Here is a 14,538-nt window from a genome sequence, read left to right on the forward strand (position 1 = left end):
CTATGATATACAAAGACACTTGTAATAAGTTACATAGTAAAGATAGTTAAGAAAAAAATAGGGTTAATGGGGTGGATGGTGTCTATATCTGTACACACCACACTAAACTTGCAAAGACTAAAGAAAGAAAATATTGTCTTCCTCTTCAAATGCCTTAATCTTCCAATTTATTTTATTATTTTTTTTTGTAAGATTCTGTTTTTTTTGTTTTAGTTTTTTTGAGATAGTAGTTAGACAAGAAATCTTGATGAGACTGGGCAACTCTAGGGGTTGCTAAAGATAAGGAATCAGCTGTGAAATTTTGTGTGTGAAGTAGTTGTTCAAAGCAATATGAAGGGCCAAGTGCTTTGAATGTAATGATATACAGTATTGTTCAAAATAATAGCAGTACAATGTGACTAACCAGAATAATCCAGGTTTTTTGTATATTTTTTATATGCTACGTGGCAAACAAGTTACCAGTTGGTTCTCAGAAAACAAACAAGACTCAGCATTCATGATATGCACGCTCTTAAGGCTGTGCAATTGGGCAATTAGTTGAAAGAAGTGTGTTCAAATAAATAGCAGTGTATGCCGTTGACTGTACAAACTCAAAACTATTTTGTACAAACATTTTTGTTTTTAGGATTTAGCAATCCTGTGAATCACTAAACTAATATTTAGTTGTATGACCACAATTTTTTAAAACTGTTTCACATCTGTGTGGCATGAAGTCAACCAACTTGTGGCACCTTTCATTCATTCATCTTCTCCCGCTTATCCGTAATTCGGGTCGCGGGGGCAGCAGTCTAAGCAGATTCCCCAGACACTTCTCCGTGTCCCGGGATCGGGCTGTCAAGGCCCCCGCCTTCGACTGCTGCCCAATCCTCTCAGCACCGGTCCCTTACGGACCCCCTTCAGGTGGTGAGCCCACGGGAAGTAAGTGGTGACGCTCCGACGTCACGGGCCTTGATTTCTTTTTCTCGTAAGGGTCCTCTGGAGCATAGAGGGTTAAGGGCCTTGCCCAAGAATGGCAGCTTGGCTATACCGGGGCTTGAACCCCCGACCTTCCGATCGGTAACCCAGCGCCTTAACCGCTGAAGCCACCACTCCCCTTGTGGCACCTCTCAGCTGTTATTCCACTCCATGATTCTTTAACAACATTCCACAATTCATTTACATTTCTTGGTTTTCCTTCAGAAACAGCATTTTTGATCACCCCACAAGTTCTCGATTGGATTAAGGTCCGGGGATTGGGCTGGCCACTCTATAACATTAATTTTGTTGGTTTGGAACCAAGACTTTGCTCGTTTACTAGTGTGTTTGGGGTCATTGTCTCGTTGAAACAACCATTTCAAGGGCATGTCCTTTTCAGCATAAGGCAACATGACATCTTCAAGTATTTTGACATATGCAAACTGATCCATGATCCCTGGTATGCGATAAATAGGCCCAACACCATAGTAGGAGAAACATGCCCATATCATGATGCTTGCACCACCATGCTTCACTGTCTTCACTGTGTACTGTGGCTTGAATTTAGAGTTTGGGGGTCGTCTCACAAACTGTCTGTGGCCCTTGGACCCAAAAAGAACAATTTTACTCTCATCTGTCCACAAAATGTTCCTCCATTTCTGTTTAGGCCAGTTGATGTGTTCTTTGGCAAATTGTAACCTATTTTTAATAGAGGGACTTTGCGGGGGATTCTTGAAAATAGATTAGCTTCACACAGACGTCTTCTAACTGTCACAGTACTTACAGGTAACTCCAGACTGTCTTTGATCATCCTGGAGCTGATCATTGGCTGAGCCTTTGCCATTCTGGTTATTCTTCGATCCATTTTGATGGTTGTCTTCCATTTTCTTCCACATCTCTCTGGTTTTGCTCTCCATTTTAAGGCATTGGATATCATTTTAGCTGAACAGCCTATAATTTTTTGCACCTCTTTATAGGTTTTCCCCTCTCCAATCAACTTTTTAATCAAAGTACGCTGTTCTTCTGAACAATGTCTTGAACGACCCATTTTCCTCAGGCTTTCAAATGCATGTTCAACAAGTGCTGGCTTCATCCTTAAATAGGGGCCACCTGATTCACACCTGCTTTTCACAAAATTGATGACCTCAGTGATTGAATGCCACACTGCTATTTTTTTGAACACACCCCTTTCAACTAATTGCCCAATTGCACAGCCTTACGAGCGTGCATATCATGAATGCTGGGTCTTGTTTGTTTTCTAAGAATCTACTTCACCTACTGATAACTTGTTTGCCACGTAGCAATACAAAATATACTAAAAACCTGGATTATTCTGGTTAGTCACATTGTACTGTTATTATTTTGAACAATACTGTATACATGTCTATACCAGTAAGGTTCTTAAAGGGCAGTGCAGATGCATAGGTTTTTGTTTTTGTCCGATTGTGTGTGTTTTATTGGGCAGCAAACATTTTTGTATATTGATGCCTATTGAAGGGATGTTGTGGAAAGAAATATGAGATCATAAAGAATTTGTATGTGACTAAAAGGTAAATGTTGAGTCAAAATGTTTGTTATGTGTTGGATAGAAGAGAGTTGCTGGATGCAATCTACCTGAAACAGAGATCACTAGCATTGGAGACAGGGGTTTAAAATCTTCATTCCTGTTTTGTCATAGATTCATTACAAAAAGTTTCATCCAGCATTTAATATCCCGCAGGCAGTTTATTAAAGTGGTAGGATGCAGAAAAAAGCAGGTTGAGTATTGAGATAAATTTGTTAATCATCAGAGCAAAAATAGATTTTGAAAATAAGGTTGAGGGGGAAGCATATAGATCAGACACTTTTGCACACACTTTTTCAACATGTGAGCTACTTATAAAATGACCAAGTCAAAATAAACTAACTAACTATAAAAATGCATAAATAAATATCTAATTTTTAATGTCATGCGATCTACCCACACTCCCTTTGCGATCGGCCGGTAGATCGCGATCTACGTATTGGGCACCCCTGATTTAGATGGTAGAAGGATTTGTCACAGATGCCTACGTAAAACAATAGCTTAAAATATTAAATTTAATGATTAACTGTGTAATAAAAATCCATCATTTGCTAATCAAGCTCATTAGCTAGTGGGTATTTTATTAAAACTGAAAAATAAACAATAAACACATGTATTGAAAATTAACTGAAATTAGTTACACTCGCAAATTTTCAAAACCACTGTTTAAAAACAATGATACTGACCCTTCGTAAACTGTAAAACTACTGGAATGCATAATTTTACAGTAATAAACACGTTTTCACTTAACTTTTTTCATTATTCATACCGTTTTCATCCAATCTACCCATCATGAATGGTTACAGTGGCCTGGGCCCCAATGCACTGATCCACTGTCCTCATGGGTAAAGTACCACACTAACATGTATTCATGTATTTGCAGACGTTACTTTCCAAAAGTCTCCAGGTTACAAATGTAACCATGGTTCCCCAAGGGAACAAGATGCTGCGTCAACAACGCTTTGGGAACGCTTCCACATTGTCCATGCTCTGAATCACGTGTGCAATCAGCCCAGCGTCACTGGCGGGGTGACCAGGAGGCTATAAAATCACATGGAGTGAAATTGGCTCTAGCTTCTGAAATGAGAAGGAAGTGCTCAAGGGATGCCGGCAGTGTCGCTGGGAGACAAAGCGTCTCGTTTCCTTAGGGAACCATGGTTACATTCGTAACCTGGAGTCTTTCCCTTTTCGGAACGCTTTGGGAATGGGAGTCCAATAATGCCAGACTGACCAATTCCTGCCTAGTGTGGATGGGCACAGTTTGAACAAAGGACAGAGGGGCCAGGAGTGGCACTAAGGTCAAGGCTATAAAACCCTACAAAGGTCAGTGGGGTGGACCAGCCGCAGCATTACAGATGTCCTGGAGATAAACTCCAGAGGACAAAGCCTTAGTGGCTGCCACACTTTACAGTAGAGTAGAGTGAGCTTTGACCCCAAAAGAAGCAAGAAGACCAGAGTACTCATAGGAGGATGATATAACATCCACAATCCACCTGCTGATGGTCTGCTTGTTCGCAGGAAGACCCTTCCTCAGATGGCAATAGCAGACGAATAGCTGTTCCGTTCTGTGGACATATATGTCCAGTCAGTTAAGCTTTTCTTGGTCTGAGGCCTAGAGGGGCTGGGTCACCTGAACAGGTCCACTTGTGCGCTGTAAAATCTCTCCCAGATTTGCTCCAATTCATCCGGTTAGAGTCACCATTCCTCAGGCCTCTGCCTTTGCCTCGAGAGGGCATCTGCTCCTTCGTTTAAATTGCCTGGGATATACGCAGCTCTCAGCTTCTCAGCAGGAGGATCTGACGCACCAGCTTGTACTGGAGGCAAGATCGCAGACCCCCTGGTGGTTGATGTAATGCCGCACTTTTCATTGGACTGATTGCACACATGATTCAGAGCGTGAACAATGCGGAAGCATTCCCAAAGCTCGAGTTCCTGAAGGGAAACTACAAATTAGCTTTAGCCTACAGATGATGGTTTTAGTGCACTTTTAATTAATATTTTTTCTCATAGAGCAGATTACATTTAGCTTAACCTAAAGTGTTACAAAGACATAAAACACATAACATTTTAAATTTACAAAACTGCAATAGTGCAAATGCAAGAAGAAAAGAGGGAGAAAAAGTATGTAAGTGTATATATTGTTCAGTGTTCAATGTGTGTGTGTGTGTGTGTGTGTGTGTGTGTGTGTGTGTGTGTGTGTGTGTGTGTGTGTGTGTGTGTGTGTAAACACCTTTTAGGATCATAGGGAAATCTTTGTCAGAAGTGATGGATGGCCTGTGGGTGCTCCAGTGTGGGTAAGGCTGTTCCAGCAATGGTTTAGCCAGATTTTACTACCCAACCTGGGCTAAGAGACCTGGGCTGTGTACCTTTCAAACTAGACTGGGATGGAGCTGGGGAGAGTGTTCTCAACTGTAGAAGCTTTTGAGGGTTTGGCTCGGCATGCCAAATTTTCTTAGCCTTAAACCAATGATTTAAAAAATCTGACCCAAAGCTTTGTCAGCTGTCCTTTATATAGGCCATTATCAAGATACTAGAAAAAGCTTTATTACAGAAGATATTTTTATACCTATATAGAAATAGAATTTATGAAATTGTTCAGCCAGTATTTGAGCCTCATCACAGCACAAACACAGTGCTGGTTAAAGTGTCAGATGACCAACTGGGGTCTAATCGGGGTTGTGTCTCTTTGTTTGTGTAACTTGACCTTGGCGAATCTTTTGTCACCATTGATCATATTTTCTTTATTGAAGATTCTTTTTGAAAGATGATAAAATGTTAGAGTTGAGGGAATGACCATCTTCCAGTGGTGGACGAAGTACACAATGTACTTGAGTTAGAGTAGAGAGACACTCTGTGAAATAATGCTCTAGTAAAAGTGTTCCTTACTCTTACTTTCACTTAAGTAAGTGGATACTGGATAGTGGTAAGTGGATTTGGATACTTAAGTATCTAAATTACTATGATTTATTGAGGCTATAATGATTCGTTTATCATTTTTGTCACATGACGCTTGCTTAATCAACTCAGTTTATGTGAAAAGATTCTTATTATTCTATTAATAGAATTATATTAATGAGTAAAACACTGATTGCTATCTATTCAAATTATCATGAGCCCAAAAACTTCTTTTCAGCTACTTCATTTAAAACAGAGAGCGCGCTCGACCCTGATTAGTGGCTTGCTGCATGTATGACCATTTAAGTTTTTATCCACTCATAAAAAATAAAAAAACGGAACGAGTGATTTAGCAAAATGTTGTTGAGTGAAGAGTCAAATATTAGACTTTAAAATGTTGTGCAGTAAGTAAAAGTGTTCCCAAATAGAAATACTACAGTAAAGTACAGATACACAAAAAACTACTTAAGTACAGTAATAAATTTACATATAATTCGTTACTGTCCACCACTGCCATCTCCTGGCTTAGATCTTATTTAAATTATCATTATGGTTATGCTAATCATGAAGGTAATGTTTGGTCTTCCACAATGCTCTCTTTCAGGCCTAAAGCTTTTTCTTTTTTAAGTATAATTATTCATAAACTTGCTATTAGCTTCATACTTTGTGTTTCACCAGTAAAAACCAAATTAAGTTTTAAATTTAATTGAGTCATTAGCTATTATTAACTATTTTTTCTACTTAATTCTGGCAAGACATGTGGCAGGACTACATCCATCTTTTGATCACAACTCTTAATCTGGTCTTTCTTTTTTGATCATATGCATAGTTGCTATTAAACTCATATGTACCTGGTTACACAGGTGAACATTTTTACCATATAACAGCTTTAGAGGGGAAATTATTTAGAATTGCATTATCTGGTGTCACCCAGGAACCGCCATAACCCTCAATCAGTACCCAGCCTCAACTACTGAGCTACCACGTTGGCGGTTTAGGGAGAAATATAAAATAAGTATTTCTGTAATTTTTTTATTTCTGTCTTTGTGACAACTCGCATAATTAAAAGTGCTAAACAATAAAAAATCTAATTGAAATATTACTGGTGCTTTCTCTGTACATCAGAGAACAGGTTCCTTTTTTAATCTTGCTCCTCTTAATATTCCTCTTCATTTGTGCTTCTCACTGTCAGTTCTGGCTTGCTCATTAGGGATCTTAATCCACATCCAAGATTTCTGTAAAGCGGCTTTGTGACAATGTCTATTGTTAAAAGTGCCATTCAAATAAAACAAGAATTGAACTGGATATGGGATATTCGAATGAGCAAATCTGTCAAGTTTTATAACTTATATTTTGATGAAAGAACAATATATCAGATAATTCAATTCAATTCAATTCATTTTTATTTGTATAGCGCTTTTAACAATAAACATTGTCTCAAAGCAGCTTTACACAGGTAATGTGGTGATTAAAAGTGAATATGTTCTTTATAAGTAAGTTTGTCCCTGATGAACAAGCCGGTGGCGACTGTGGTGAAAAAAAACTCCCCGAGATGACATAAGGAAGAAACCTTGAGAGGAACCAGACTCTAGAGGAAACCCATCCTCATCTGGGTTGCACCGATTCAAGGTTTTGAAATCTGTTCATTTAAACGTTTATATATGCAAAACAATTATTACAAGTCAATTGCTTTTTAAAAATTCAAGTAATACACTTTATATAACTTTATTTTGTATATTGTGGATATTTGTAACATAACTCACAATAATGAGGATTTATACAGTTTTTGGGAATGTCTACTACTACCATCGAAACAGCACAACACACCATTTTCTCCAGTGTCAAGCAAAAATCATTACCAAGAAAATAATAATAATGATCGCAAAAAAGAACACCACTGTACAGCTTGCGATTCAAAATGACCCACCATTGCTTTGCAATATGCTTGCCAATTGAATTGCCAGCACCTTTATTTTCCCACATAACACAGAAGATATGGCAGACTTCATGTGCAAGTGTGTTTGCTATCTTCCTCCTGAATTAACTGCAGTGTTGTGCCACAGAGAAGAGACCTGTTCTGCACGGGAACTGGCAATGATACAATAGCATTACTAGGAATTCAGATACTGCTGGTTCTTATGTAATAAATAATAAAAAGTGTATTTTAGACAAATATTCCTGATAATGGCAACAAGCAATAAAGAAGTACTCAGTAATGAGATTCCAGATGGTATTACATTTGGTCAGTACTGGATTTTTTTCATCTAGATTTGTTAAACTCTACTCTGGGTCAGTGGACAGTGAGATTTTTGTGCTGTAAAGTTGGTGTATGAAATCATCAGTTGTGAAGTGCTGATGTTATTTTCAGTGCTCTGTTTTTTTCTGTAATTGACAGAGAGAGAGAGAGAGAGAGAGAGAGAGAGAGAGAGAGAGAGAAAGAGAGAGAGAGAGAGAGAGAGAGAGAGAGAGAGAGAGAGAGAGAGAGAGAGAATGAGAGTAATTGCTGTGCTTGACACCATAACCTACAGTGTGCTAAGCTTTAAATCTAACAGAAACATTCCAGTTCACTGAAGGATTACACTAAGTCAAGGACTGGATGATTTTCACTGTGTGACCCTGTACCTGCTGCAGATTGTCAGAGTGAAAGCATTGGTTTTAGGAGTTAAGACTCATTCAGTGAATATGCAGCAAATGAAGGAAATTCTCTGCAGAATCCTGTTTTATCACTGGAGCTTGCATGTCGCAGATGATATTACCGCTTAGAGAGATTAAAGCCATGGTCAGATGAGTATGATCTGACACAGAAAGATGACAGTTTGACATATTTGAAAATTGTCTGATCAGTCTGACCGTGTGCCAAACTGAGTAAAAAAAATTATTACCATAAATAGGTGGCTGCCAGTCTGATCTCATTTAAGATAAAGCATTTTGGGTTCAAGCAGAAGCTTCCTGGAATCAATTCTGCAACCAATTTTCTTCCAAAGTGTGGAGCGATCATTTTCAGAGATAAACTGTATAATATTTACATGTATGGCATTTGGCCATTATCCAAAGTGCCTTAAACCTGAGCAGTTAAGGGTTAAGGGCCTTTGTTTAAGGGCCCAGCAGTTTAGTGGTGCTGGGATTTGAACTTGTGACCATCCGAACTAACATTCAACCCTTAAACACTGAGCTATCATCGCCCTTCAAGACAGAGCTTTTATAACATTTCATTATTCTCTAAATAATAGCAAATACAGCTGAAATAAGATGTGTTTTAGCAAAATACAATAGAAGAAGCACATATCAATGCTTGGCATAGACACAATTCAACTTTATATTTCCTGCTTGTTGATTTGACACTAAAATCAGTGCTCTGTTACCCAGTACTGATTCTAAAATGCCATCCTCACAGTAATTGGTCCTGCCGTCTGCAAGCTTCCATTACAAATCAAAACATCACGTCATAATGGCACTATGCTTTAAAGCAATGTGTGTCCTCTTGTCAATTCAAAACCTTAACACCAGTCAAGGCTATTTCACAGAGACGCTTGCATACAAAGTCAAAAATAGAACAGTCCACACCTCCCTGAAATTATCAAACCCAGTTCTTTGGAGTCACATGCATGACTTGACAACCCCCTACCCCCATCTCTCAAGACAGAAGGTAAACATGCATCAAGACTCTATTCTGCAGCTCCAAGTATGAACTTTCTTTCTGTGTATAAACACATTTTTTCTGTGTATAAAAACATTTGATTTACTGGCTGTCTTCAAACACAAATGGAAGATCCACCTCTTCACTATTCAAGTGCATAAAATAGGTTGCAAGATTCCATACATACATATATACATACATACTCTGATCAGGCATAGCATTATGACCACCTGCCTAATATTGTTTTGGTCCCCCTTTTGCTGCAAAACAGTCCTGACGTGTCGAGCATTAACAGCATTAACTTCTTTAGCAATTTGAGCTACAGTAGCTCGTCTGTTGGATCTGTGAGCCTTGCTCGCCCATGGCCCTCACCAGTTCACCACTGTTCCTTCCTTGAACCACATTTAATAGATTCTGATCACTGCAGATCAGGAACATCCACAAGAGCTGCAGCTTTGGAGATGAACCAGTTGTCTAGCCATCACAATTTGGCTCTTGTCAAACATACTCAAATCCTTACACTTGCCCATTTTTTCTTGCTTCTAACAAATCAACTTTGAGGACAAAATGTTCTCTTGCTGCCTATGAAATATATCGCACCCACTAACAAGTGCCATGATGAAGAGATAATCAGTGTTATTCACTTCACTAGTCATTATGTTATACCTGGTAGCAACAGATTCCTGCTCATTGCTCTTAGAGCTCATCCTCCCTAATGTTCAGTATGTTGTATGCCCTTAGATCATTTTCTGCTCACTACATTTGTAGCTAAAGGGATAATTTCAGTCAGTGTAGTCTTCTTGTCAGCTCAAACCAGTCTTGCCATTCTTTTTTGACCTCTCTCATCAACAACATTTCTGCCCTCAGAACTGCCACTCAATAGCATTTTTCCCAGCACTATTTTTTGCACAACTTCTACACTATTTGCTCACCTTATAACTTATTCTTGCCACCCTGCCTGCTCTGGGTCCTGTTCCTGTTTCTATTCCTGATCCTGATCCTGGTTCTGCTCTACTCTGCTTCCTGTGTTTTAGACCCTCGACTGTTTTTTGGACTGTGTTTTTGCCTTGCCTCATTGCCCAGTGTGTTTCTAGACTTTAAGTCTGTTTTCTTCTTAACCCTGTCGCATCCTGCATTTAGGTCCTTACTCACCCAGTCACCCTCACACTTACTGACAGAATAAGCTGGCCTTGCATCATCTATTTTTGTATTAAAAGATGGAATAGATAAAGAATGATTTAAAATCTGGTGATTTTTGAGCAGTTAAACAAATACTAAGAGGGCACTGTGAGGACTACAGCATGTTGCTCTCAGTCTGTGTTCTAGAAGATAGTAGGAACGCAAGGGGCTAGTTTGGTGAAGTAAATAAATTTTGACACATATTGCAGCCTACAGCACTTTAGTCACCAAAAACAACAAATAGTTGCAGCTACCACATTTTCTAAGCCATACCAGGCTTCTAAAAACCTGACATTATTACACACCTTTAGAATACATAAAGCTGCTGTCAGAACAGCAGTAGTAAGTAGTTCCTAACTGAAAGCAGGCTTCTCAGAATGTGAGCTGGAATGACTCCACTCCTCCGATACCCATTTGGTGAGGTATTTTCAACGTTCTTCTCATAGTCAGGACCAGGCTTGAAGAAGGCATCCATTTTACCACTGTTGAGACTAAGTTTAGCATGGCAGTTTTTGCTGTGAGCAGATTGCTCAGCGTTGTTACCAATGGCTGTGGGGAGGAATTTTCAATTTCCTCAGTGCACAGAGACATATCAGTCTAAGTGCACTTTACCTCCTACTATCTGTTCCAGTGCCAACCTGTAATTTGGGCTCTCCTTCAGATTGCCACACTGATACTGAGTCAAATGAGCCTTCAGGAAGTGAAAGCTGCCAAAAGATTGCATTTGCATAAAGCACGGTTCCGGGGGTCACCAATAATAGTAAACTATTAAAGCCTTAAGTGAAGAGGAACAAAATTTACGATTGTTTTTTATTTAAACAAATACATGTGGAAGTTTAGTGGATACCACTGGCTACCTGCACTGCTACGAGTTAAAAGAGCTTGCACTTCTGTCTGTGTTGAAATCTATTTCAATTTCTTGAGTTTTGCATATTTGACTGTATTTACTATTCACCAATGCGAGTGTGCATCAGAGATACAAGTTGGCATTTGTATAGCGAATTATCATTTTTTACATATTTGCATTGGTAAAAAACTATATATATATATACACACACACACACTGTAATTATCAGTAGCTGTACTTTTATTTTTAAGAAAGTAACCAATAATTTGTAAACAATATATGATATGTAGATTGATTTCTCCTTGCTAAACTGTTTCTCAAGTGCATTTTAGCATTTAGCATTCACTGCTGCTTCATGAATATGATGCATCACAACACTACGGAGAGCGAGGCGTGTCCTGAGAGTCACATAGAATACAGATTAACATGGCAGAGGTAGAGCTGCATCTTCCTGGAGACAGAACAGGAAAATGTCTGTTTTATCTCTATATATATAATAAAACATTGATTTTGCACTTTAAAAGCCTGCTATTGAACGGGCCATGCATTAGAAGTCAGAAGGCACTTAAGTAAATTTGGGATTTGCTGTCTGTCTGAACCAAATAAATAAAAGTGGACTATCTGTACCATATTTAATTGCATAGCATCATATTCTTTTTATTCCATCGTATTGCATAGAATCGCATTGTTTTGAATCAAGTTGAAATTGGATCACACTGCATTGTAAAGGGGTGAATCGTATCATATCGCATCACATTCATATGTATCTTCAATGTATTCTATTGTTGACTATGCATCGAGATGCAAATCTCATCAGCCTCAGTTATGTAGAAGCACATCCCTAGTATTTGTTTCCTTCAAATGTCTGTATATTTGTGTGTGTGTGTGTGTGTGTGTGTGTGTGTGTGTGTGTGTGTGTGTGTGTGTGTGTGTGGACCAAGTCCACCATAACCAAGACCAAGATAAAGTGGTTACTGAAGCAGAATGAATGCTCTCAGGAATACTGTAATCAATATATGGCACACTGTGATTCCTACTATTTAGTGCACCATTTGCAAAATAAGTCACCGTTTATCATAGACCTCAGCTCTTTGTTTCCATAAAAAGAGATAAAAGTAGTAAATAAAATATCTACTGTACATCACAATCAGTATTGATACGCTGAGACAAAAGCAAGACAAAAAAAAATATGCTCAGATGATAAACGATCAAGCCTTGTCGTTAATTAGATCGTAATTAAGACAAGACCTGCAGGCTTGCGTTGGCTCAGGTCGAGATGTCACAAGCTCTCAATGAGTTGTCACGCTCCTGATTTGACACACAGCATGCTTGTGTGTTTTCAGGCCTTAAGCTTTCCGTTGGTCTTAATTGTGTGTGCAATGTGAGTAATTATGCTGGACCAATGGAGTGCTGAAGGCAGTGGGCTACCCTCCAGTCGAACTCCAGCAAACTCCTCTACTTAGCAATTTTCAAGCTGAAGTACCACTACACACCTACATGGGACAGTAAATCACGCTCCTCAACACCATCCACCATTCGAATAGACCTTTAATTATTCAGCGCACTGCAGGATACAGAGTATGAGACTCATTTCGGAGTATATAATGTATTAAATATTAAGTGCTATAAAACTTATAGTGTAATAACTGTTACCAGCCATGACTGCACATCTGGAATAAATGTTTTAGATAACAATCGGTTCATAGTGGGTGCAGGTAAAATATTCATGTTCACTTTTGCTGTTTAATCCCTTTTTTTTATTTATTTTTTTATAATTCTTTGGCTCATTTTATTAGCATAGAGAAAGTATGAATATAAGTACAGCACCTCTTGGTGTAATAGAGATTTTAAATGAAATCTTATACAATGTATAAATTTGTACACCATGAATTTATTATTCCAGAAAAAAAAGGCAGAAAAACAAAAGAAATTGAAGATGTATGAAAGTTTCCACACATGCTCAGCTTAATTTCATGTTCTTTATCAGATTCACCGGCTCATTTAGGCTTGGCCAGTTTAATAAATGAACTTAAATGAGGGGTATCAGTGCTTTATTTATGAAAGCAGCTGCTGTCAGCTACTTGTGCATCAAATCCTTCCTGTCTCTATCTGACTTTCCCCCATCCTTTGTCCCCAGAGCATCACTTCAAACTCGCATTACACAGCACACACTTGACTTACTTCCCTTTGATAAAACTCACAGCCATTGACAGCCATTTAGGCTTTTGATTTATTGAAATCCAGTGTAGGCCAGTGCTGAGTCACTGCCTTTTCAGTGAAAGGAAAATTAGATTTTTTTAAAACAAAAAAGCCTTCCTGTCTGTCCATCAGAACACCTAGAGTCATCAGGTTGTGATGCACTTCCGTGAAATCTGGGAACAAAAACAAGAAAGTGGACAAAAATGATCACAGGAAACAAATACTACTGAATGTAAAGTGTGTTACATAGCTACACATTCGCAAAACATTAAGTTGCTGTAAGACTGAAGCAAAAACAACATCAATTAAGGAAGCACATTTGACAAGTTGATAAGTGGGCTGCTTTTAAATTCTGATTTTACTTAAACTAAAACCTGAAAGTAAAAATTTTAATATATTCTGAAAAAATCTAAAACATCTAGCACAAAGCATATTTCCTTTTAACATGTTGTGATTTTTGACTTGTCAAATTGTCATTCCAAAAGGCTTTCCTCCTGCAAGACATGACGGATGGAAAGTGAGCAAACGTTAGTGTGTGTTCTCCGGTTATGTCCTCCACCAACATGCAGAGGCCTCGTCTGTCTCAGTGTGGCTTAATTGAATTTGGACGAGTACAAAGCATCTGATTTAGCACACGCTCGGTAACAGATGGAAACAAGATAGCACTTACAGTAATTAAAACATTAGAACGAGCAGGGCTTGTGAATGGCCTTCATTACCCTGCTGTTACCTCACAACTAAATAAGCACGGCTGATGCTCCAATCAAAGTGGATTTTGGTGCAATCAGTTGATTTGCTCGGCTGTAAATATACATGAAGGAGGCATGGTTCGAGATCAAAATGCAAAGCATAGCTCGATGTGTTGATTTGTTAACCTTACCAGCAGCTGAATGTGCATAGTTTTTTTTTCATTGTGTAAAAATACTGACAATAGTTTAACTACATGAAATATTATTTCACCTGGGCAGCACAGTGGAGCAGTGCTGAAGCTCCAACTCCAGGGTCCCTGTGACATTCCTGAGCTCAGGTTTCTATATGTTTAAGTGGTGGCACAGCACTGTTTCTAGGCATAGGCAAACTATAGAGTTGCCCAGGGCGCAACCAGCTAGGGGGGTACTAATGAGTTGCCCTGTTTAATTATTTACCTGTTTTTCTGCTGAAGTTTGAATATACAGAATATGTTTACATACTTAAATTGTCGGTTTTGCAATGATTATTAAATGTGTTTAACCTTTTTTATGGAAAGTTGTGAATGATTTGTAT

At 38.6% G+C, this 14,538-nt stretch overlaps 1 long non-coding RNA gene across 1 annotated transcript; it reads right to left on the reverse strand.

Annotated features, from left to right (window-relative positions):
- Positions 1 to 522: 522 nt before the first annotated feature.
- Positions 523 to 2,208, reverse strand: LOC310735134. Its single transcript, XR_014536225.1, has 3 exons — positions 1,654 to 2,208; positions 1,104 to 1,280; positions 523 to 721 (listed from the first exon to the last, which is right to left on the reverse strand). It is a non-coding gene; the product is annotated as an uncharacterized lncRNA (long non-coding RNA).
- Positions 2,209 to 14,538: the final 12,330 nt, after the last annotated feature.

This window comes from Silurus aristotelis (assembly GCF_946808225.1).
Source record: "Silurus aristotelis genome assembly, chromosome: 1".
In the NCBI taxonomy this organism is placed as follows: domain Eukaryota; kingdom Metazoa; phylum Chordata; class Actinopteri; order Siluriformes; family Siluridae; genus Silurus; species Silurus aristotelis.